At 38.2% G+C, this 25,582-nt stretch overlaps 1 protein-coding gene across 1 annotated transcript in view; it reads right to left on the bottom strand.

Annotated features, from left to right (window-relative positions):
* Positions 1–12,932, bottom strand: part of LOC136869059 (uncharacterized) — a 255,307-nt gene extending 242,375 nt beyond the window's left edge. Inside the window, exon 1 of the mRNA XM_067144821.2 lies at positions 12,865–12,932. The gene's annotated coding sequence lies outside the window, so the exon portion shown is untranslated. The remainder of the gene's footprint in view (positions 1–12,864) is intronic.
* Positions 12,933–25,582: the final 12,650 nt, after the last annotated feature.

The following is a 25,582-nucleotide window of genomic DNA, read 5'->3' as shown; positions in this document are numbered from 1 at the left end:
CAGTACTTCACTTTAATAATTATCCTATGAGACCTTGGGACCACATTATTCAATGTCCTGGTATGGTGAGACCTACTCCGCAGGAAAACATTGAGAAGGCAACGGAGTCATTGAAGCGTCATGCTGAGAGACGTAACAGAAGAGTTCAAGGGAGAAAATTCCACCGGCCACTCCGATTAAATGAATATGTATTATTAAGAAGACCCGCCGGGTCTGAACCTACAAGCAAGTTCTACGCGAAGTTCGCACCATTGTTCGTGGGACCCTATAAAATTATTAAAGTATTTGGCAACAATTCCTACAAAATTCAAAGTCTTGACAAATCCTACATGGCAGTCCACAATGCTGCTAATTTAAGAGTCTACAGAACACCTACATCGTGTAACCACCTACTTTTAGGGAAAATCATTTGTTGAATAAGGAGGCAAAACTTGTGGAACACCCTGTGTAGAAATACCAGGCTACCAGATGCAGGGAGCAGAACGGAGAACTTCGAGTTTTGAGAAGGACAGGCACCTGTTGTAAGCTCAACTAACTTACACTACTTCGATATTACCTATCAGCCAAATTTTCAGGAACAATAATTAATGGACACCACTATTTTATAATTTCATCTGCTAATGAAATTATGCTCCAACCAAGGGAGAGATGTCCCCGTCAAATTTGGCGATCTTGAGAATATTTCCAACAAGCTAATATTAAGAGTTGTATTGTTTGCCAGGAGCTGTAATTTGTTATTTGGGAAGTAGTCAGTGAGCTCCGAACCAGTTTTTTTTAATTCATTCAGAGGGGCGATGCACTGATCCAGCCTCGACAAGGCCAAGGTAAATCACATGAAGAGTCCATGTGCTGTCTTGCCATGCGCAAACGACTGACAGCCAGTTTCCAGAACAGTCAGAGTCAATTACAAGTGACTTAACAACCAATTACCGTCTTCGTAGAGTAAACGCCTCCCAAACCAAGGATATAAAAGGCCTTGTTCCGAGTAAATCACTCTCTATGCTGCTTTGTGCTACGCTGCTGCTCTTGGATGTTTAATTCTCTGCTGTGCGACGCTACATTACTCGACCACGTGGGAAAATAACTTTGCAGTTTGAGCAGACGCCTGTTCTGCCACAATTTAGTGGAATAGTTGACTAACTCCTATGGAGTAAAATTCTACTTAAGAACCAAGTTAAGTGTGACTATCTAGGAGAACGTTCAGAATTCTGCGTGTGTTTGTGCATATCTTAACGTTTGCCATCTCAGTTACAGCTTACATGTCCGGAACGCAACAGAAGTCATCCTGAAGGTCGTTGTGCGTCAAGATGAATAATTCCTCAAGAATCTACACCTCAACTTCATCGTGGGACGTCTGCTGCCGTGTCTCCATGGATTTCTAAAATGTGAGGCGTATCTGCTCAAGTGAAGTTGACTGACCGGGAAATGCTGGAATGATTGACTACTACCTCGGATCGAACCTCATCTAAAACTTGAGTACCATTTAACAATTTTATTTCTGTCTCATCTTTTGTAAAACTAGAGGTCTTTCTTCTTTAAATCGTAGATCTATTAGTTTTGTTGTAGTTAGAAACATTTCATTTTTTCATTTCTTGAGGTGTCGTGGTAGACGAGTGTCATGTGTGTGAATGAAATTGGAATCTATTAGAGTAGATGTGTAGTTTGTCTTTGAATGATTTCCCATGCACATGAGCTAGGTATTTAAAAATCACTGACCACGCGATAAACCTTATTTCTTTGTAATATTGAAATTAATCGGACTTGAATTTACGTGTACAACTTGTGAGATAGAGTCGAACCTAGTGTCTTTTTAAGATCACTTGTATTCTTTAGGATTGAGTCATCTAATTTTACGATATTTCATGAGGATTGATAGATGTAATAATCACTTGAATAATAATAAAATTAACTAAAGATCGGGTAAAAGAGAATTAAACACTCGTGAGCCATAAATTATCTTAGATTCCTTATATGTGAGATTTAATGTGCTCTGTTCATGAAGTGTCTGGAATATGGCAAATCCTGTGGGATATTTATTATGAAATTGGATAATTTATTGTGATAATTGACTTGTTCTTGTGTCACTGGGAGCACATGGGAACTTATTGTAAGTGGAGCACGTGTTGCATGTGTATTTCACGGATAGGGAATAATAATAATGCGATCGAGGCTCACAAAAGCGGTAGTTGCGACTTGGAACCCATGTGATGGTAGTGATTACGGATTTTATTGGAATCTTCAATTATAATTCCAAAATTTAGATGAATTTCCATCGTTGTGAGAAGAATATTTCAACCTAAGTGATATCCTTAACTTCGATCACTAGTCACTATTGATGAAGAGTAATCTCCGTGCACGAATTTATCTTCTACTGAATATTGACGTGACCATGCTTAAAAATTAAGAATAAACTTATAAGGACAGGATTCGATGTAACTAATGTATATAAAATACGTGTTTCCCAGTATGAATGTGTGTGTGCGTAAATGTGAGTATTTTTCTTGTATCTTGATTGTTCGATTTGATTTTATCTGGTCGTGTACTTGTGGCGACGCAGATTACGCTCATCGTTGTGCGCCACCTTGAGAAGTTATTTTGAGCCCTTAAGGGAAAATTTAATAAGTTTAAGTCGAGGAAGACTAGGAAAGGATTTTTATTTGTTAATTAGTGTGATTTAAAAGGAAAGATCATCTCGTTCTTTTTGCAAAGGCCAGCGATTTGTAAATTAAATTATTATTTAATTAGCTCACACGTGGATAACAAAATTTTCCAACAGATTTATATTTAAATTTTGAAACTTGTTTAAATTAATTTGAAATGTGAATGCCATGCTAATATCAAAATTAAATGTTCACAAATGGCATAGTTATCTTGAATTCTGGTGATAATGAGTCACAATAATTAATTGGAGAATAATTATTTAAAAATGTAAATGATAATTGCCATGTGGATCATGCAGTGAGATACATTAATTAGAAACACGATCGTGTGATGGTAAAGAACATGTTAATCAAACAAGGCTAGAGATTAATAATAATAATAATAATAATAATAATAATAATAATAATAATAATAATAATAATAACAACAACAACAATTAATTAATTAAGAAATTTTGAAATTAATTTTAATTTTTACTAGAGCTTATGCTGGTGTAAGTGACAAATGACACATACTTTAAACGTAAAAATTTATTAGAATTCAGCCTAAACCACGTGTTGAGACTACTGTTAATTCATGAAACCTTTAACTACTTTTGTTATGGAACTATAAGCGAGACAGCTGTCTAATTGGTTTGTAAAATACTTTTGTTAAAGTTTTGAATTCTTTCAGCCAGATATTTAATTTTAAAATGCAGCAAAGGCCTAATTTTTCGTTGATTTTCATTCCAGAGTAATAAGGCTGGACTTCAAGGAATACGTGTGTTTCTCAAACTGCGGAAGAAAAGAATATTATGAAAGTTCATTATAAACAAACCCACCAAGGATATTTTTCTTTTTGTGATATGCTTATGTCAATAAATGTCAGAGTGTTGTTTTTAAAATTTATTATCTTTGCCTGATCATCAACCCCTTTCCCCTAAATGCCTCTAGAAAACAATAGCCATGAACGAACGGTCCCCCTTGGTATCTCTCGCTCACTGGCTGGGTTTAGCTAGGCAATATTGGAGGCAGTATATGCTCATTCTCAACTCAAAGAGAAGTGAATAACAAGTTCTTCTCTTGCTCAAAATTAAGTTTTACTGGTACATTAAATCCTGAAACACAAAGTATGGTATTATACAGAGTGTTTGCGAAGAGCAATTCCATGATTACAATGCAAAGATGTTTCAGGTTGAGGTACCAAATTGATCCTACGAATGGGTAGAACATTCGCAGATGGTATCGACAGTTTGTAGATACAGGATGTGTATGTAAAGGAAGAGTCCTGGTCGCCCTCGTGTTCCAAGAAAATGTTGCACGAATAGAAACTGCTTTCCAATGTAGTCCTTCAAAATCAACTCGTCGTTCCAGTCGGGAGTTACAACTGCCTACAACAACAATTTGGAGTTTTGAGACGTCGGTTGGTTATGAAGCCGTACAAGTTAAAGCTGTTACAAGCTCTGCGTCCTGATGACAAACGCAATTGTGTGGCATTTTGTAACGAGATTCTTGATGCTATTGACAATGATAACACTTTCGCACAACACACCGTGTTCAGTGATGAAGCGACTTTCCATATTAGTGGTCAGGTGAACAAACACAATGTTCGAATTCGGGGTCTACATAACCCACATGCAATCATTGAACATGTATGAGATTCGCCCAAAGTCAATGTGTTTTGTGCAATATTCCGATCATCTGTTTACGGCCCATTCTTCTTTGATAGAAACACGGTTAATGGTCAGCAGTATCTCGCTATTTTACAAAACTGGTTGTTTCCGAGGCTGCACGAAGACAACTTAATTTTTCAACCCTTCACTGGAGTGGCCAAGTGCGTGAATATCTGAATGAAACTCTACCGAACCGTTGGATTGGTCGCCAAGAAGCTGGCAACTTAGCATGCCTCAGCTGGGCTCCACCATCACCGGATTTGACACCCTGTGACTTCTTCCTGTGGGGTTTCATTAAAAAAAACGTTGAAGTACCACCACTCCCACAGAACCTGGAAGAGTTGAAGAACCGAATCCGTGCTGCCATAACATCAGTGACAAAGGACATGCTTGCCCAAGTATGGGAGGAATTTGAGTATAGATGTGATATTGTTCGTGTCGCTGATGGAGGACGTATTGAATATATGTAATCTGAACTTGAGAGGTTCGTAAATATGTGTGTAAAGTTTCATATTCGTATGTCTTACAGTTTAATAAATATATGCATTTGAAATACGTATATTCTTTTTGAAACACCCTGTATTTTGAGAACTCCACTCACCAGTTTATTGATTTGATTCAGAAACATTCCTTCAATATTACAATATTAATAAACTCACCACAAAATAATTAGTGACTATCATGCAATACTAAAACTGAACCTTTAAGTTGAGTTCCAAAGCACTATAGATGTTTTAATTTTGACTTTCTAATAACTTTATTTATGAACTTTCTGATAAGTATTGAGTTGTAAGTAAATTTCTCTTGTTTAATTAATCTACTGTAATTAGGATATGTCTAAATGCTTAGTTACAAAATACTTTGTTATTTAAAGCAGGGGTGCAGAAATCTTGGGTGCCAGGTCGCTGTGGTGACTGTGTTCTTGCTACTGGCAACTACTAAGTTTTCTGTTTCCGCTGTACTTTTCGTATTCTCCTAACCATCAATCTGCAACAAAAGCCCCATGACATGTGATGTCACTGAACAAATGTCCCATGCTCTAGGCAGTAGAGGTGGGATCCCTTTCTGAGTCCAGGAGAATAACAAACCCTGGTTGGTAAACAGATGTTTTTAAAGTTTGCATTAATGTTTATTAGAACATTTTAAAGTCAAAATTTTATCTTTATGTAGAAAACATTTTTCAGATTTGACTAACATTAATTTTATTTCTAAATAAATGGGTACGTAATATTTGTTTGCTATTTGCTTTATGCACCACCGGCACCGATAGGTCTTACGGCGGTGATGGGATAGGAAAGGCCTAGGGGTTGGAAGGAAGCGGCCATGGCCTTAATTAAGGTACAGCCCCAGCATTTGCCCGGTGTGAAAATGAGAAACGACGGAAACCATCTTCAGGGCTGCCGACAGTGAGGTTCAAACCCACTATCTCCCGGATGCAAGCTCATAGCTGCGCACCCCTAACCGCATGGCCAGGTCGCCCCGTTTAATATTTGTTAGACAACTTTGAAGCCACTCTGTCGATGCTACAAGACAATTGATGGACTGACTCTGCCAGCGGTAGCCAAGCCAATACTTGGTTAAGAAAGCATGAAAGATTTCAAATTTGTATTATAAACGAATCCGACTTGTTATCAAATACCCTACAGTCCAGCAGTGTGACTTTCGAAGTTGTAAATTCAGTGAAGAACAGGACACTTGAAGCTTTATGATCTTTCAGAACTGAATAATGTTTTATTCAATATTATTCAATCACTGCATGAAGGTAGCAGAGTTGCCAAAAAGAAAGAAAAAAAAGGCAACAATCTGGCAAAAATTGGCAATGGGAGTGAAGCTCAATTTGAGACAGTGCAACAGTGCTACAATGCTGTTTCCTCTTAGTGACAAGCTTAAACAAGAGAGACAGACCAGGCTTCAAGAAAATAACTTTAATGTTCTCAACCATTTATGTCAAGTTATAAATGGAAGCAAAGTAGACGTGGTCAGTGTAAAGTATGCAGGTACCTTACCTAAGTTTTACACTTTGGACAAGAAATATCTTCTGTACGAGCTGCTGTGCTTTTTCTCTTGACTTATAAAATGGATGAATCAAAAACAAATATATCCAAGAAAGACCTGTCGAAATTGTAGAGAAGTATTTGAAAAGTATATTCACTCTCATTTTTTTTAAATTTTCATATGTTTTTAACAGTCCCAATGAAATCAGCAACCTGTGAGGTATTTTTCATGCTTGCTGGTGTTTTAAAAACATATTGCAGGAATACGATTACCCAGCAGAGGTTATCCTTGGCTTTTTTTTTTTTGCTATCAAAAGTAGTAGGCCTACTGACGTTACCAATTATAAATAATTAATTAATTCAAAACAAAAGAGAAGACAAGAAAAAATAAGATGTAATCAGATTATCTATATACATAAAGCAGAATGACTGTCCATCCGTTCCTTATAGAAATGCATAACGTTCCACTAATCAGAACAAAATTTTGTATACTTACCTTTCAGGACCCTGTGGGTATCCCCATCTGCAAGAAATGTGAACATCCCTCTCCATTCCCTATATTTAGGCCCTTTGGCTCATTAACATAGGCTAATGTAGGCTAAATATTGAATTTATTGTTTTTTTTTTTTTTCCTAGGGGCTTTACGTCGCACCGACACAGTAGGTCTTATGGCGACGATGGGATAGGAATGGCCTAGGAATAGGAAGGAAGCGGCCGTGGCCTTAATTAAGGTACAGCCCCAGCATTTGCCAGGTGTGAAAATGGGAAACCACGGAAAACCATCTTCAGGGCTGCCGACAGTGGGATTCGAACCCTCTACCTCCCGGATGCAAGAATTTATCGTACAAGGATGAGACAAAGTTCATTTTAAGCCTCAAGACGCGAAGAACAAAACTCAGTAAGGTAAACCTGTTTTAAGGGCCTAAAACCAATTGTTATAGAGATATTGGCATCACAGAATCCCACTCTAGGAATCGAATGAAGAAATGACCAGCCATAACCATGGCAATGTCAGCTCAAGAATTCTACAATAGAATACAGGCCTGGTGTCCAAGTAGGCATGTGCGTAAATGTAGGCTAGGCCAAGAAGAAATTCTCCTACACATATGACTGTCTGGATAAAACACTGTGGAGGTAATCCACCCCTAGGAGTTGAGGTGGGGAGAAAGTAACATAAAAAAGTAATCGAATATAGTGTCGAATCCAAAGTTTCTGAGGTCGCTGAGATGAACAGTGACACTATGCATGTCATTTAAGTCAAAGTTCAACCCCCATCAGCATGGGGGGGTGAGAAGGGGTGAAAAAAGTCCAATATAGCCGAGATTGGGGGTGAAGTATAATAGCAATAGAAAACGACCTATATTAGAATCCATAGTTTTCAGGGTTGCTGAGATGAATAGTGATACTCCAGGTGTTGTTGAAGTCCAGGTTCTGCTGCATCGACATGGGATGAGAAGTGGTGAAAAATAAAATATACAGAATAACTGAGATCACAGATGAATGCGTCTAAATTCCAGCATAGCTCTTGACTAACATAGTACACATATGGCTTACAATCTGAAAAAATGGCTGTGGGGGCAGGACTCCCATAACTCCGTGACACTCTGGATGCCATTTAAGTCATAGTTCAGCCCCAGTTGAAATGGAGGTTGAGAACGGGTGACAAAGAATGTCCAAAAGGGCCGGGATTATGGATGAATGTGTTATATTCCAGCATAGCTGTCAACTACACTTGCTGAACACATGACTTACTATACTATCTGAAAAAAAAAAAAAAAAAATCGGGGTAAAGCACCCCTAGCGGAAGGGGATGACATTCAAAATAATCAGAAATGACAAATATTATTGTCGAATCCATAGTTTTCAGGGTAAGTACCCGGGCAGCTCCAGGTAATCTAGCTAGTATGAAATAAAGAAAAGGTTTGTTTTTGTCCATGTTGTCTGCTTGATTTTTATTTTTACGGATAAAAACTGCCCAAGTAACACAAATACATTTCAATTAGGTCTACTTTTTAATTTTGTGTGAATGTTCTTTACTTTATACAGGTTTGTTTATTAAATTAATGTGATTATAATAAAATATTAAAGGAAAGAGAATACTACCAGCAATGTTGTGACTGTAAATTGCTTTCAAAAGGAAGGAGCCATGCACACACACACACACACACACACACACACCCGTAATTCCCAACTTGTGCCCACATTTGCAAATGTATCTGCTTCTGCTCACAGAACATGCCAAAAACATCAAAAGACAATTTTAACACATTTTCTCCTAAAATGGCATAACACCAAATATTTTCTTCATTCCAGTGCCTCAAGATATTTTGTTAACTGTTTATTTTCATTTGCTAACAATACACAACATTTAAAAGGACCAATCATATACTGTAGGTCTAGATGTAAAAAGAATAGTACCAACCAACAGCATGTCAATTATAACTCCCAAAAGTTTTAAAAAATAGTTAAATTCTTGTGGAGCCTCCGTGGCTCAGGTGGCAGCACGCCGGCCTCTCACCGCTGGGTTCCGTGGTTGAAATCCCGGTTAATCCATGTGAGATTTGGGCTGGGCAAAGTGGAGGTGGGACAGGTTTTTCTCCAGGAACTCCGGATTTCCCTGTCATCTTTCATTCCAGCAACACTTTCCAATATCATTTCATTAATCATTCAACAATCCTTGCCGCAGGGGAGTGCAACAGGTTTCGGTAGCCGGCACAATTCCCATCCTCACCGCTAGATGAGGGCTTCATTCATTCCATTCCTGACCCGGTCGGATGACTGGAAACAAGCTGTGGATTTTCATTTTTTCAGTTAAATTCTTGACAGTCATCATCTAATCTTGGCCATATAAGTCAATTTGTATTTATTATTAAAACAATCCCATGGCTCATATAGCCATTAAGGGCTTCCAAGACAACTGCTGACCAGCCAGATGAGATGACAATCAGTGTGAAAACTTCTCAGCCGTATCAAACAGCTATCCAAATTTGTTGCCTCTCATATCAGACAACTTCTCAGTTGTTCTCAAAAGGTCAAATGAAACCTGCTCCAAGCCCAAGCCAAAATTACACCCTGCTGAAGACTCGGGAGAGGCAAAGAAGCCTAAAGGTGAAAGAGCTATAAGGGCCATGCAAATCTTGCGTCGTTTGCTAGAAGAAGAGTAAAGTGTTCGTTGCCAAAGCTATGAAACCATCAACCAACCTCTAGAAATATATGTACAACTTATATGAATCGTGCGACATTTTCCATATCACCTTGCAGAGTCAGTCTCTAGAAGGATGTCGGAGTTTACATACAGTGAGTCAAAATGAAACTCATACACTAGAGAAAAGCTTGTTTATTTGGATTCAACGAAAACTATAACTATTATTTTATTTTAGTCTTTGTTTTGGTTTAACAAAAACAAATTTCTCTACTAAAGTACAAAGTAAATGAACTCCTATTTCTTATACTTACAAAGAAAATTAATACATTATTCTTAAACATGCATGAAACATGTGAAAGTAAAACTCATACACCTTCAAATAGGCCGTTTCTGAGCGATCTCTAATAACACAATGTTTTTAACAGTCAATTCTTTGTAGGATATCCTTTAGCACTTTTCACGGCTCTTAAACGGTTAGACATAGATTGCACCAACTTTTCGAAGTAGGATGGATCTAATTTCTCCCATTCTTCACATAAAGCCATTTTCAGATCATCTTTGTTCGAAATCTGTTATTTTCTTATCCCTACCTCCAAGTAATGCCATAGATTTTCTATCATGTTTAAGTCTGATGACTGCGGATGTGTCTCGAGTATTTTTGGGCAATTATACAGCAGCCACATCCATACTTTATGAGCTTTGTGCTTTTGGTCGTTATCTTGGTAATACTTCAATCGATCAAGTATTCCAAGCTTTCCAGCACTAGGTCGTAAATGTTCTTTCAGTATATTTAGATACACATGTTGATCCATGGTCCAATCAATAAAAGTCAACTCTCTTGGTCCAGTAGCTGACATGCACCCCCAGACAGTTACACTACCTCCACCATGTTTGACACTTGGACGTAGATTGCTAGGTTTCAACTCCTCATTCGGCTTCTTCCAGACAGTAACCTTTCTATGTGATCCGAAGATATTGTAGTTGCTTTAATCTGCAAAAATAACGGTCTTTGAGAAGTCAAACTCTTTTTCCATATACTCCTTAACGAGTTTGACATTTTCTTCCTATTAATCTTGCTAACACATGTTTTTTTTCCCTAGCTATTCGTCCTTGCCTATTACTTTTCCTTATGATAAGTCGAATAGTTTCTGGATGTGCTCTCTTGTTTGGTATGTTCCTCAGCCATCGCAGCCAGTTTCGGAGTACTAATCGCTGGATTTTTCTTCACTTGTCTTACTATTCAACATTCCTCCCTGAGGTTGAAAATTTTTCTCCCACTAACTTTGTCATTACTTTCGATACTGCGTGTACTTTTATATCTATTTATAATGCATTGTACAGTTTCATGACTCCTGTTTACAAGTTTACCAATTTCTGGCAGTAATTTTCCTCTCTTATGGTGAAAAATCATCAGTTCTCAATCTTCTTTCAAAGATTGTCTTCTTTGACGCCCCATGATGGCACGGGAACTTGTCTGTACTTCACAACTGTCCACATCAAACTGAATGTGGTGTCGAAACACAAACATACAGCATTTGTAATGCCCTCTAGTCTGCCCATGTAGAACTGTATGGGCCGATTGCAGAAACGATGACTAGTTTTAAACCTTAGACATCATCTACCTAAACAACGTCTAAATCATTCACGATCTTCCATTGCATAAACAATGTTCAGTCAATGTTTAACTAGACATCCCTTAAACTTTCAATTTTGGTTTGAAAATGGAGACAGAAGTATCTTTCATGCAACTCTTTGCTTGTCGCAGCCAATGAAATTCGTCGGTGGCGCGCCGAACGCCAGTCAGCTGTTTGTCTTCCTACACATTACTCAAATATGGCTGAGCATGACTTGCCCACAGATAAGAGTATCGCTTTGGGTGCAAATTAAATCTCATAATATTATCGACACAAAAGCGACACAGCACCGTACGGGGAAGTGTACCTTACGCTTTCATTATAGCGTTGTTATAGTGAGTGTAATTTACTCATAAATACAGTAGCTTCAACGAAGAGAAGATGAAGCAATAGTAATGTGTAACCGAGTGTGTTGTAGGGGCCATATAGATGTAGCTTGCATTCTGGAGATCGTAGATTCGAAACGCATCATCGGCAGCCGTGAAGATTGTTTTCCATGGTTTCCCTATTTTTTCACCAGGCAAATACTAGGGCTTTTATTATGGCCACGGCTCTTCTTCCCCAGTCCTCTTTAAACGATAATCACCACCACTTGCCTTTTCCTATCTGATAGTTGCCGAAAACTTATGCGATTATATATATAAAAATCCCATACAACCTACTTTTTAGTTTTTACCATTATGTGTGTTTACTTGATAGTAAATATAAGTGAATCTCTCCCGGTTGATGTATGCGACAGCCCTCGGACGATCGGGATACGTAATTGTGATATGTATGTTGTCGAAGTGACCTATAATTCCATGGAAATTACCCCACGTATATAATAAAATATATCGATTGCCAACAATTTATTCAAGTTGACAGTTACCGGACTGTCACTTAGTCAGTCTCAAGAAACAAGTCTCTCGTAAAGCGAAACCTTATTTTATGATTATCTCCCCGTGCCTGCCAAACGAATTGCTGCGATTTAGAAGCGGGCGACGCACAGAGAGACCGTCGGACTAACCTTTCTTCCCGGAATCGTCTCAACATAATACAAATTACATATTTCACGGTACATAACCTCTGATTGTGAATTCACTCCTGTCATTTGAGGTTAAACAGTGCTCTCGGCAGTGTTTAAACATGACCGGTTGAACATCGGTTTTAGATAGTGTCTAAGTGATAAATAACGTCTCTGCAATGCGGGAGCCATACTTAGGCATTGTTTAACCGTAGACATCGTCTAAATTCCGTTTCTGCAATCGGCCCTATGAGTTTCATTTTGACGTGCCCCAGCAACATATAGACAAAAAAAAATTGTTAGGCTATATCTTGCTAAGTTAAGGGATCCGCTAACTAGCTTGTGGTGACAATAATTCAAAATATACCTTTGTTGTTCCACACATAAAATACGAACATAAATTGTTGTCCACATTCATATTCATAAACACACACTAGTTACAGTGGTGTATGAGTTTCACTTTGACTCACTGTACGTCGCAATAAAGCAAGACCCTCTGTTCACTCGTTTTACTTTATACAGGTTTTGGTTATTAATTTAATGTCTACAAGACTAAAACGAGAAGGTGGATTTGGAAATAATAGGCCTACGATAAAATCCGTGTGAAAATCGAAAAAGTAACAAGATACACGAATGGGTGTACCAAATTTTAGAACTAACTATTATATGCTTTCAATTCCGAGAAACCATATTATCTGTCAAAACTTCCCACAAATATTAGAATATCACAGACATTAACCAGTTACAAAACACCGCCACACGTGTTGTTTGTTTACCTTCCAGAATATTTAACACGGAACAGGATCCAATTTCCAACACGCAGTCCAAGGAATATATCCAAGATCGCAAGCAGGTCCAAGATAGAACGAGCTCTTCTTCTTCTGCTTCTCGACAATGAGGGTCATGGGCTCTTTATATATCACCCAGTCACAAATCATGTTTCGTGGGATCACTCGCACAAAAATCCTAAGCACTAACGCCACATACGTAGTAAATCATGTATTCATAATATAATAATAGTTTTATTGCAGCCAAATAGCCATGTAAGTAACTACATTAATTCTAACATTTCCACATAGGTCTCATTCTTGTGAACAGAATTTAGTCAATGATTTCCCTCTATTAGGACATGTCAAGACGTGGTATCTATCACATTCACGATCGCACAATTTACACAGGCATCCGAATTCAGGTTCATGAAATGTTTTGGTTTTGCAAAGCTTAAAGTGAAAGCCATGAACAGCCAATCTAATTACAATATGTCTTAATTCGTAGTTCGCTTCCATCCATCCCCGCGTTGTCATAGCATCCGTTGCATAGAAATCTAACCAAATGTTTTCTCTTTTCTGCTTCAGTTCCGTAAGTAGTCGATCGTAATTTGCAAGGTCTGTCTAGGGAGGTCAAGTCACGAATGCTTCTTATGGAGCCGCCATATTGGGTCTGTAAGCGAGCGTAACCAAAGGCAAGTGTATTCGAATTTAGAGGATTTCGGTGCCGTACATTGAAATAAAAACAGAACATCAACTATTTTTCGTAAAGAATTTAATTGGGCATGTACTGTTCTTGTATATATAACTGTATAACACTTAAATTATATTAATACATTCACAGCTATTTGAATAGGAAGATAATTAGCAGAGCCTGATTTTTTTTTTTTTTTTTTTTTAGAAACAAGAATCATCAGGAAAGCTCATGTCCTACTCTTTTACTTCCTTACAACATGGTCTTACTGTGTTTCCTATTAATATCATCTATCAAATACGTAATCTTATTGACAGAAACATAGAAATCTGTACAGTACCCGTGTCATATTATGATTAACGGTACATGAAATACTGAACTTGAAGTACTATACTTAAAGTACTAAGAGACAGTTGTAATAAATTACCTTCAGCGTTTTCTTTATTAAGTACTAGCAATTGTACCCGTGCTTCGCTACGGTATTCTACATTGTATACGGATATCGACGTAAATACTGTGCGTGCAGCAAATGAGATTGTTTTAAAATTGCATGTCTCTTAGCCTTATCCGAGAAATAGCATGGGGAGGTCCACATACGTTGTTTCCAATATAAAGTGAGGGTTGCGGAGTTGTGATGATAACGCCAGGCTCACTTGCCTACTGCCATTCACAATCGAGTTGGCAAGTTTACATTATAATTGCAGGCCCCAATGCTTACTGCGCGGTCACAATCGATTTGGGGAGTTTTAGTTACAATGGCAGACCCATTTCCTACTTTCAGACAGGTTACAGTTGAGGAGTTTTTATTATAATACCAGGCAACTTCCCTACCACCAGTCAAAATTGAGTTGTGCAGTTATCATTATAATGACAGTCCCTTTTTACTGCTGCTAGCCAGCTTACTGCCAGTCACACAGAATTAGTGAGTTTCCATGAAAATAGCAGGCCACTATGCCTAATGCTAGTCAAATTTTAGATTGGAACATTTGTTTATAATGGCGGGCACCCTGGCCTAGAGCCAAACACAACAGAGTAGGGGACTTTCGAACAAAACTGCATGATCCCTTGCCTTCTGCAAGACAAATCGAAAAGTGAATTATTCATTAAAATGGTAGGCCCTCCTTACTAATGCCAGTTACACAGGAGTTGGAGAAGGACCCCTTTCCTACTGCCAGCAGTCAAAGTCGGTGTAGGGAGTACTGATTACAATAGCAGACACATCCTTTCTCGATCGCTACAAATCGACATCAATGAATATATACAGATGGACATACGAAAGTATATGAATGTTTACAATATTGCAGACCTTCATTTACAGATTAACTGCTGCTAAACGGTACGTCATATCGACAAAGGATTGTACCGTAAGGCGCAGTATTTAGCGATCTAAATGGCTGGTCCTATGATATTTTCTCGCATCTAATCTATTCATGGGTCAGATTGAATCAGAAACGTTGAATAGGTTGAAATTTGTGTAAGATTATCTTACATTGCATTACTTTTCGGATAATTATGTGACATAGCATTTGGCTCACATATGGGTACTGGGTGGGCCAATGTTCGTGTAGAGTTTGATCATACTATCTTTCCTGTAAGTGATTGAAATGATGCACATGAGAAGAAAAGGTTTAGAAATTAATTTCCATTAAGGCAGGTAGATTTCCATTAAGTTTGGTTGTGTGTATTTTGAGGGAGTGCAAAATCACGGTTTCGGTTTCGTACAAACCCCCAATTAGTTCAGGGATTTAGAAACAATATTTGCCCTAAAACCTCCCCAAAGGATATGTGGATTCTTAATATGAAGTTTGGTGGAAATATATCCAGTAGTTTTCAAGTTAGAGAAAGACAAACAAAGAAACAAACAAACAAACAAACAAAGAAACAAACAAACTAACTAACTAACTAACTAACAGACACCAAGGAAACCTACCCTTGGACAGATGGATGCTATATATAAAATTTGGTTCAAATATCTTGTTAGTTTTCAAGTTGTAAGAAGTACGCTTTACACGCACCCGCTGTTGCGTTAAGTCCGCTGGGATTTGTACCGAAAAACGGTCCGTTAATGATATCTCCCTTACTAAATCCTGTTATCGAAATGATGCACATGAGAAAAAAAAGGTTTAGAAATTAATTTTCATTAAGGCAGGTTGATTTCCATTAAGTTTGGTTGTGTATACTTTGAGGGAGTGCAAAATAACGGTTTCGGTTTCGTAAACATCCCCACTCAGTTCAGGGATTTAGAAACGATATTTGCGCTAAAACCTACCCAAGGAGAGGTGGATTCTAAATATGAAGTTTGGTGGAAATATATATTTAGTAGTTTTCAAGTTATAGAAGGACAGACAAACAGACAAACAGACAAACAAACAGACAAACAGACACCTAAGCTAAAAATGATGCAGATGGTCATTATTACACCTGAAACGGATAACTGCACGGAAATTTCGCCAAAATAATCAATGGACAGACACACGGTCGTTACGATTTTATTTTTTGCGCTAAAACCTACCCAAGGACAGGTGGATTCTAAATATGAAGTTTGGTGGAAATATATCCAGTAGTTTTCAAGTTATAGAAGGACAGACAAACAGACAAACAGACAAACAAACAGACAAACAGACACTAAAGCTAAAAATGATGCAGATGGTCATTATTACACCTGAAACGGAAAACTGTACGGAAATTTCGGCAAAATAATCAATGTACAGACACACGGTCGTTACGATTTTATTTACATAGATGACGGATAAGCATGAGCACGTTGAAAAGTGCAGATTTCCACTTCGAGATTCATATCTCCTAAACGGTTTATGATATTAAGAAACGGTTTGCGCCATTAGAAGCCCCATTTATCGCTCTACATGTTTATTTCTAAACCATATCCTCGTATCTCCCATATTAAGGGGTAAATTGAGTTCAAATTTTGAATAGGGTGAAATTTGGGTGCATTTTTAACATTTTACATTACTTTTTGCCTACTTATGTATTAGATAGAATCATGAAATTTGGTACACATATGTCCCTTACTCGTGCCAATGTGCGCACCTAACGCGATGATCCTATCATTCTTATAAGTGTGTCAAACAATGAAATATACTTGTAAAAATCACCAAATTTACGAACAATCCAGAAATACGGCCAAATTTAACGTATAAGGGAGAGAGATACGACAAAATGTCACAGGACCAAAGTTGTAGATCACTCCGATTTGAAGCGACATTGTGCCATCCATTTTGTGATACGACTTACCGTTTAGCCAAAAAATAGCTCAAAAGGAATGTCTGCACAGTCATTAAAATTGCCTCCATATTTCGATATCTTTGGGGGTAAAAAGTGAAAAATTTGAACATCTTGGAATTTTCCCGTCGGTTAGGGACCAAAAGCTATAATTTCACCAAATTTCAATTGTCTACCTCGTCTGGACGTTTGTGCCGCCATTTTGATTTGGGGGGTTAGGGGATAAAAATGAGGAAATTCTCGAAAATTTTTAAGCCCACGAAACCTATAGGTTATCGTTTTGGATATATATACGACTGTGTTCTTATGCTGAGCCCAAAATTTGAGCCCCCCCAGCGTGCCCCCTTCAGGGAATTTTGAGAATTTCCGATTTTTCTAGGGATCCTGGGGTCATCAGTTTCCCTCGTACCAAGTTTCAAATTTATGAGATTTCTGGAAGTGCCTCATTAATTCACGTCTTTTTTCATTTTTAAATATTTATATATACATCGCTCCAGCCCGACTTGCTTTTATATATATAGATAGATGACGGATAAGCATGAGCACGTTGAAAAGTGCAGACTTCCACTTCGAGATTCATATCTCCTAAACGGTTTATGATATTAAGAAACGGTTTGCGCCATCAGACGCCTCATTTATCGCTCTAAATGTTTGTTTCCAAACAATATCCTCGTATCTCCCATATTAAGGGGGTAAATTAAGTTCAAATGTTGAATAGGGTGAAATTTGGGTGCATTTTTAACATTTTACATTACATTTTGCCTACTTATGTATAAGCTAGAATCATGAAATTTGGTACACATATGTCCCTTAATCGTGCCAATGTGCACACCTAACGCGATCATTCTATCATTCTTATAAGTGTGTCAAACATTGAAATTTACTTGTACAAATCACCAAATTTACGAACAATCCAGAAATACGGCCAAATTTAACGTATAAGGGAGAGAGATACGACAAAATGTCACAGGACCAAAGTTGTAGATCACTCCGAATTGAAGGGACATTGTGCCATCCGTTTTGTGATACGACTTACCGTTTAGCCAAAAAATAGCTCAAAAGGAATGTCTGCACAGTCATTAAAATTGCCTCCATATTTCGATATCTTTGGGGGTAAAAAGTGAAAAATTTGAACATCTTGGAATTTTCCCGTCCGTTAGGGACCAAAAGCTATATATTCACCAAATTTCAATTGTCTACCTCGTCTGGCAAGTTGTGCCGCCATCTTGATTTGGGGGGATAGGGGATAAAAATGAGGAAATTCCCGAAAATGTTTAAGCCCACGAAACCTATAGGTTATCGTTTTGGATATACTATACGACTGTGTTCTTATGCTGAGCCCAAAATTTGAGCCCCCCCAGCGTGCCCCCTTCAGGGAATTTTGAGAATTTCCGATTTTTCTAGGGATCCTGGGGTCATCAGTTTCCCTCGTACCAAGTTTCAAATTTATGAGATATCTGGAAATGCCTCATTAATTCACGTCTTTTTTCATTTTTAAATATTTATATATACATCGCTCCAGCCCGACTTGCTTTTATATATATAGATGACGGATAAGCATGAGCACGTTGAAAAGTGCAGACTTCCACTTCGAGATTCATATCTCCTAAACGGTTTATGATATTAAGAAACGGTTTACGCCATCAGACGCCTCATTTATCGCTCTAAATGTTTGTTTCTAAACCATATCCTCGTATCTCCCATATTAAGGGGGTAAATTGAGTTCAAATGTTGAATAGGGTGAAATTTGGGTGCATTTTTAACATTTTACATTACATTTTGCCTACTTATGTATAAGCTAGAATCATGAAATTTGGTACACATATGTCCCTTAATCGTGCCAATGTGCACACCTAACGCGATCATCCTATCATTCTTACAAGTATGTCAAACATTGAAATTTACTTGTAAAAATCACCAAATTTACGAACAATCCAGAAATACGGCCAAATTTAACGTATAAGGGAGAGAGATACGACAAAATGTCACAGGACCAAAGTTGTAGATCACTCCGAATTGAAGGGACATTGTGCCATCCGTTTTGTGATACGACTTACCGTTTAGCCAAAAAATAGCTCAAAAGGAATGTCTGTACAGTCATTAAAATTGCCTCCATATTTCGATAGCTTTGGGGGTAAAAAGTGAAAAATTTGAACATCTTGGAATTTTCCCGTCCGTTAGGGACCAAAAGCTATATATTCACCAAATTTCAATTGTCTACCTCGTCTGGCAGGTTGTGCCGCCATCTTGATTTGGGGGGATAGGGGATAAAAATGAGGAAATTCCCGAAAATTTTTAAGCCCATGAAACCTATAGGTTATCGTTTTGGATATACTATACGACTGTGTTCTTATGCTGAGCCCAAAATTTGAGCCCCCCCAGCGTGCCCCCTTCAGGGAATTTTGAGAATTTCCGATTTTTCTAGGGATCCTGGGGTCATCAGTTTCCCTCGTACCAAGTTTCAAATTTATGAGATTTCTGGAAGTGCCTCATTAATTCACGTCTTTTTTTCATTTTTAAATATTTATATATACATCGCTCCAGCCCGACTTGCTTTTATATATATAGATGACGGATAAGCATGAGCACGTTGAAAAGTGCAGACTTCCACTTCGAGATTCATATCTCCTAAACGGTTTATGATATTAAGAAACGGTTTGCGCCATCAGACGCCTCATTTATCGCTCTAAATGTTTGTTTCTACACCATATCCTCGTATCTCCCATATTAAGGGGGTAAATTGAGTTCAAATTTTGAATAGGCTGAAATTTGGGTGCATTTTTAACATTTTACATTACATTTTGCCTACTTATGTATAAGCTAGAATCATGAAATTTGGTACACATACGTCCCTTAATCGTGCCAATGTGCGCACACAACGTGATGATCCTATCATTGTTATAAGTGTGTCAAACAATAAAATATACTTGTAAAAATCACCAAATTTACGAACAATCCAGAAATACGGCCAAATTTAACGTATAAGGGAGAGAGATACGACAAAATGTCACAGGACCAAAGTTGTAGATCACTCCGAATTGAAGCGACATTGTGCCATCCGTTTTGTGATACGGCTTACCGTTTAGCCAAAAAATAGCTCAGAAGGAATGTCTGCACAGTCATTAAAATTGCCTCCATATTTCGATATCCTTGGGGGTAAAAAGTGAAAAATTTGAACATCTTGGAATTTTTCCGTCGGTTAGGGTACAAAAGCTATAATTTCACCAAATTTCAATTGTCTACCTCGTCTCGCAGGTTGTGCCGCCATCTTGATTTGGGGGGATTGGGGATAAAAATGAGGAAATTCCCGAAAATTTTTAAGCCCACGAAACCTATACGTTATCGTTTTGGATATACTATACGACTGTCTTCTTATACTGAGCCCAAAATTTGAGCCCCCCCCAGCGTGCCCCCTTCAGGGAATTTTGAGAATTTCTGATTTTTCTAGGGATCCTGGGGTCATCAGTTTCCCTCGTACCAAGTTTCAAATTTCTGAGATTTCTGGAAGTGCCTCATTAATTCACGTCTTTTTTCATTTTTAAATATTTATATATACATCGCTCCAGCCCGACTTGCTTTTATATATATAGAAGTAATTACCGATACTGCGTTTCTAAGGGGTTATCCCAGTGTGTTGACAAACACTGAATGTCTCTTGAGTTGAGTGCATTAAATGATGTATGGTAACTGTTGTTATCCATTCATGTGGTATTTCTTTGGGTTCTAAGGCAAAAATACTCTGCACATGTGCAACAAGAGTGATGTTCTTAGCTACTCGTAACTAGTTTATTGATAACCCATGCAGCTTATATGGTACCAAGTGGTGGTGGTGATTGTTGTTTTAAAAGGAAGTACAACTGGGCAACCATCGTCTATAAACACTAATCAGAAGAAAATAAATGGAAGGGCTCCAACACTTCGAAAAATGAAGGTATCAGCAAAAGAAAGATGAAGGCCACAAAGTGCGTGGAAATGAAAAACTTCCTAGGCCTCGAATGCGCTAATGCCGTCGCGGTCGGAAAAGAACAAGTGTTGACCAGGGGAAGTCGGATGGGATAGAATAGGTGAGAGCCTAACACAATTGAAAGCAATGTCAAGACTCAGCTAAGGGCCTCGTAGTCACAACCCAAATTGATTTTCCCCTGTGAGCGGGGGCAATAGAATAACACCCACGGTATCCCCTGCCCGTCATAAGAGGTGACTGAAAGGGGCGTCAGGAGCTCCTAACTAGGGAGCGTGGGTTGGCGACCACGGGGCTCTCAACTGACTCCTAACGTTCATACATATAATAATAATAATAATAATAATAATAATAATAATAATAATAATAATAATAATAATAATAATAATAATAATAATAATACCGAGCTCGATAGCTGCAGTCGCTTAAGTGCGGCCAGTATCCAGTATTCGGGAGATAGTGGGTTCGAACCCCACTGTCGGCAGCCCTAAAGATGGTTTTCCGTGGTTTCCCATTTTCACACCAGGAAAATGCTGGGGCTGTGCCTTAATTAAGACCAAGGCTGCTTCCTTCCCATTTCTAGGCCTTTCCTATGCATTCGTCTGTGTCGGTGCGACGTAAAGCAAATAGCAAAATAATAATAATAATAATAATAATAATAATAATAATAATAATAATAATATGTCTGTTAGGTCATCAGCCCAGAGGATGGTTGGATCCTCAAATAGCACCACCTAAGGTTATGCGGTTATAAGGAAACCCCAAAAACCAATGGCAGCACCAAAATGAGGCGTACTAGGCAAGATGAGGAGTGAGGTAGTTTGCCATTGCTTTCTTCACTGGGCCAGAAAGTACTATTGCAGCACGATTGACCCTATGAGCAGCGCCTTTCATAACACTCAGATGCACTAGTCATGTGCTGAATGTCATTACTCAGCACTACCCATACCCCAGCAACTTCCATATTGTCACAGCCATGGATGTTGACTGAGACTTCGGTGGAAGCTACACTTTACTCTGGCCTGTGCCAAGAGATGGATGCAAAAGTACTGTATCCATCAAGAAATGACAGCAGGCAACATAATAATAATAATAATAATAATAATAATAATAATAATAATAATAATAATAATAATAATAATAATAATAATAATAATAATGGTTAAGAAAATTACAGCCATTGTTAGACACGATTCCTTAAGAAATAGAAATTCAGTCACTATTAAGTTGAGTTAACCTAGGTTAGGCTATTTTAGGGATTACATTAGGATATTATGTTAGGCTACGGTACGTTAAATTACAGTAGTTGGTTAGTGCGAGTGTTGTGATCTTTAAGTATTTGTCCAGCCAGATAAGGTACTCCATAGGGCATTTAAGGTGAATGAAATATAGCTGTAACTAATAACTACAGTACCGTAAAAGACTGTTATTAACAATTATTGTTGTAATGATTACAAGCTGGACACAAATTGTTGGTTTGAAGAGATAGGCCAACGAAATTAACCAATTACGGTTAAAATTCCTGACCTTGCCTGGAATCGAACCCGGAACCGCTATGACCAAAAGGCAAGCACGCTAATCATTTAGCCATGGAGCCGGACGCATGAAAAGGAAATTTTCATAAACAACAATACTACTATTACACATTTCCTGTTACTTTCCTTGCTTGTTTTGAAAGACAGTTCCCTTTCTTTGGGAGGTTTCCTATCATGTCAAAGACTTGGGTGGATTAGGGACGTTGAAAATTGTTGGGATGGAATTCCACTTGAGTAGTTTCCATCCATCAGCCCTCCTTAGTTCAAATAGCGATTCTTCAAAATTATGCTAGAAGAAAATACATAATAAGACCTATAAATATAAAACATCGTTCATACAAACATATTACTGTATTATTCAGGAATAATACGAGTGTATAAGTTCACAAAACCGCGCACAAAACGGAATTACCTGTAGATTACCATTGCCTACAGTTTTGTACCCACTGAGCTCTCCTTTGCTTAACTTTCGGGAAGCGAAACACTCTAATTCCGTCAGTTGTCTTATTTTGACAATTTGGAGCTGCACAGTATCCCATTTTCTTTCAAAATACAAGTAATAACTCACATCATTACATCGAGCACGCCCACATAACAACGATCTTTGAGACCCAATATGGCCGCCACCGCAAAGGATTGTGGTAGAGTGACCAGACCTCCCTAGACAGACCTTGGTAATTTGTCGTGGATGGTAGTGACATCTTGAAGCGTAGCTCTTCGATCAGGAAAGATTCCCTTGTCAGAACTTAGCCTACAATGAATACAAAGCCTGCCCAATAGCCACTATTAGCTGTCCGCCCTGTGGATGCTATATTTGCCGCTAGAGGCGCTGCAATTCATCCTCACATGAACACCTCGGTTGGCGGTATTTCTACACGTTGTATGCTTACTGGTGACGTTTACTACGAAAGTTGAATGTTAATACCGATAGAAATAATGAAACTCAATAATTATTTTGTTTACTTCGAATCATTGGCTGAATGGTCAGCATTGAGGCCTTCGGTTCAGAAGGTCCCGGATTCGATTGCCAGCCAAATGGGTGATTATAATCACGTCTAATTAATTCTTCTGGCTCGGGGACTGGTGTTTGTGCTTGTTCCAACACTTCTCCTTTCATGTTCAGACAACACACTACACTTCCAACCAGCACAGGAACTTGATATAGTGATTACTAGACCTCGGACATTTAATATGCATTATTTAAAATACCATGCTGATTTTGCTAAATTGATTATAATTCGTTACGGGGAAATATAAAACAAGTTTCCCTCTCCTCTGTGCTGCAAACGTCACAGAATATAATTTTATCATCCAATGTGAAATGGGGAAACTCTTGTAAATTGAGGACGACTTGGAACCTGACACTTTCGGCTTAATTCACACACTGACCAAACGGGAAAAATATATTGTTAAAATACGTCAATTAAATTACAATGGTGTACTGCTGTGTACCGTTTTTTAAACAAGGCTCTAGAAATAAAGTTTTCCATGAATTCCCTTGCCAAGAGCCAACTAGGGAATTGTGGATTAAAGCAATAAACACACAGTGTATGGTACAGAAAATACACAGACCCTGTGACGGTAAAAAATAGGTTACTTATTATTATTGCTCCTGTTCTGATAATAATAATGTCCTTATTCTGTTGTGTAGGTGGTACCAAGTACCAAGGATAAGTTATGGAACACTAGTGACCGCTCCGTCGAGTGCTGCAATGGCATATATTGGAGGGTACTTGGTAAGAGTCGTCGAAGACCACATGCTATGTCAAGAGTGTGTTGATAAAATTAGTAGTATCCAGAGTCCATCTCCACTAACGTCATTAATAAAAATCAAAGACAGAGGTGGTCTCACGTCTCAGGTATCCAAAGCCAAGTTTTGTTTCACTGCTGATGAAACTGAGGCAAATAAGGGACGAAATGTTATCGGTAACGCTGGACAGTCCAAAAATAGCACAAACATTAACCGAAATACTGTTGCCACGTGTTGCTAAAAATCCTATTCTACGGTGTGGGAAAAGTGATCATCCTGAGGAACTAAGCAGAATAATACTGCTGAAGTATCTACGCCCGTCTGTCACAAACTACGCTAATGGTATCACAGATGAGTATCGCCGAGAATACTTCTTGAGAAGGAAAACGATTTATGAGGAGAAAATATCAAGGAAAATGGTTAAAGTCGTTCATTTTCACTGAAAATCTACGGTGCGGTAGTAAAAATATCTAGTGAAGACCTTATGTCCTTTTAAATGCCAGACACAAATTTCGACGGTTATGTGTGTTATCTGAAATGAAAATCCACAGCTAGGGGTAAAAATTGAACATTTATTATTGTCTACTTCATTCTGCTCAGTAACGTAGATAATATACAGGAAGTGTAGTGTAGAGGTAAATTTGTGCTAGTTTTAACTCCCGTTATCAATGCTAGTGAGTGCTGATGTGAGGTGGTATACTAGCGCTGCAGTGGTCAAGACGCGCACTGCCAGGCGGACACTGTTTCTGAAGAGTGCACTGCGAATGAGCAGGCTTTGTATTCCTTGTAGGCTAAGGTCAGAACATACACAAGTCGAGATAGTGTATACTTCGAAAGCCCCAGAGCTCTCTTTAAGTATGCGGCTTTGACTTTCTCTATTCGTCGTAGACTATTAATATTTAGGTATTCCCAGACGAGTTGTAGACCATAGGTGATTATAGGCACAACTTTAATATTGAAGAGCTCTATCGCTGCTTTAACTGACATCTTACATAAATCTTTGATTTCATTCACTGCTTTAAATGCCAAGATAGTCCTATTCTCTATGTGTTTTGTGAAAACATCACCTCTGGTTTGGAATATGACTCCCAGGTATTTGAAGTGACTAACCCTTGTTAGTTCTTTACCATTGTAATGGACTCTGTCAGTCACTGCTGATCTTCCCCCTTTTCTGAAAATCATGTGGACAGTCTTTTGGTCATTTATGCTGAGATCAATTTCATTTGCCCATGCTGCCAGAAGATCAAAGGACTCTTGCAGGTCCTCCAGCCGTTCTGCAGCGAGAACCATATCATCTGCATATACATACAACTTTACACCATCCTTGATGCATCGCGTCACATCCGAAGTGATTATTGAGAACAGAAGAGGACTTAGAGGATCTCCTTGTAGTACACCATTGGTCTGTGCTATTGCATCTGATATTGATATGTTATCCTGTATAAATACTGTATTGTTGGAGAGAATGTCTTTTATTATGACCGTCAGGTAGTGACTCTTACCAATTAATTGTTCCAACTTTGTCAGGAGTATGTTCCTATTGAGCA

This window comes from Anabrus simplex, chromosome 1 (genome assembly GCF_040414725.1).
Source record: "Anabrus simplex isolate iqAnaSimp1 chromosome 1, ASM4041472v1, whole genome shotgun sequence".
Classification (NCBI taxonomy): domain Eukaryota; kingdom Metazoa; phylum Arthropoda; class Insecta; order Orthoptera; family Tettigoniidae; genus Anabrus; species Anabrus simplex.
Note: the sequence above shows the minus strand (reverse complement) of the source record. Positions and strands in the feature narration are given on the sequence as shown.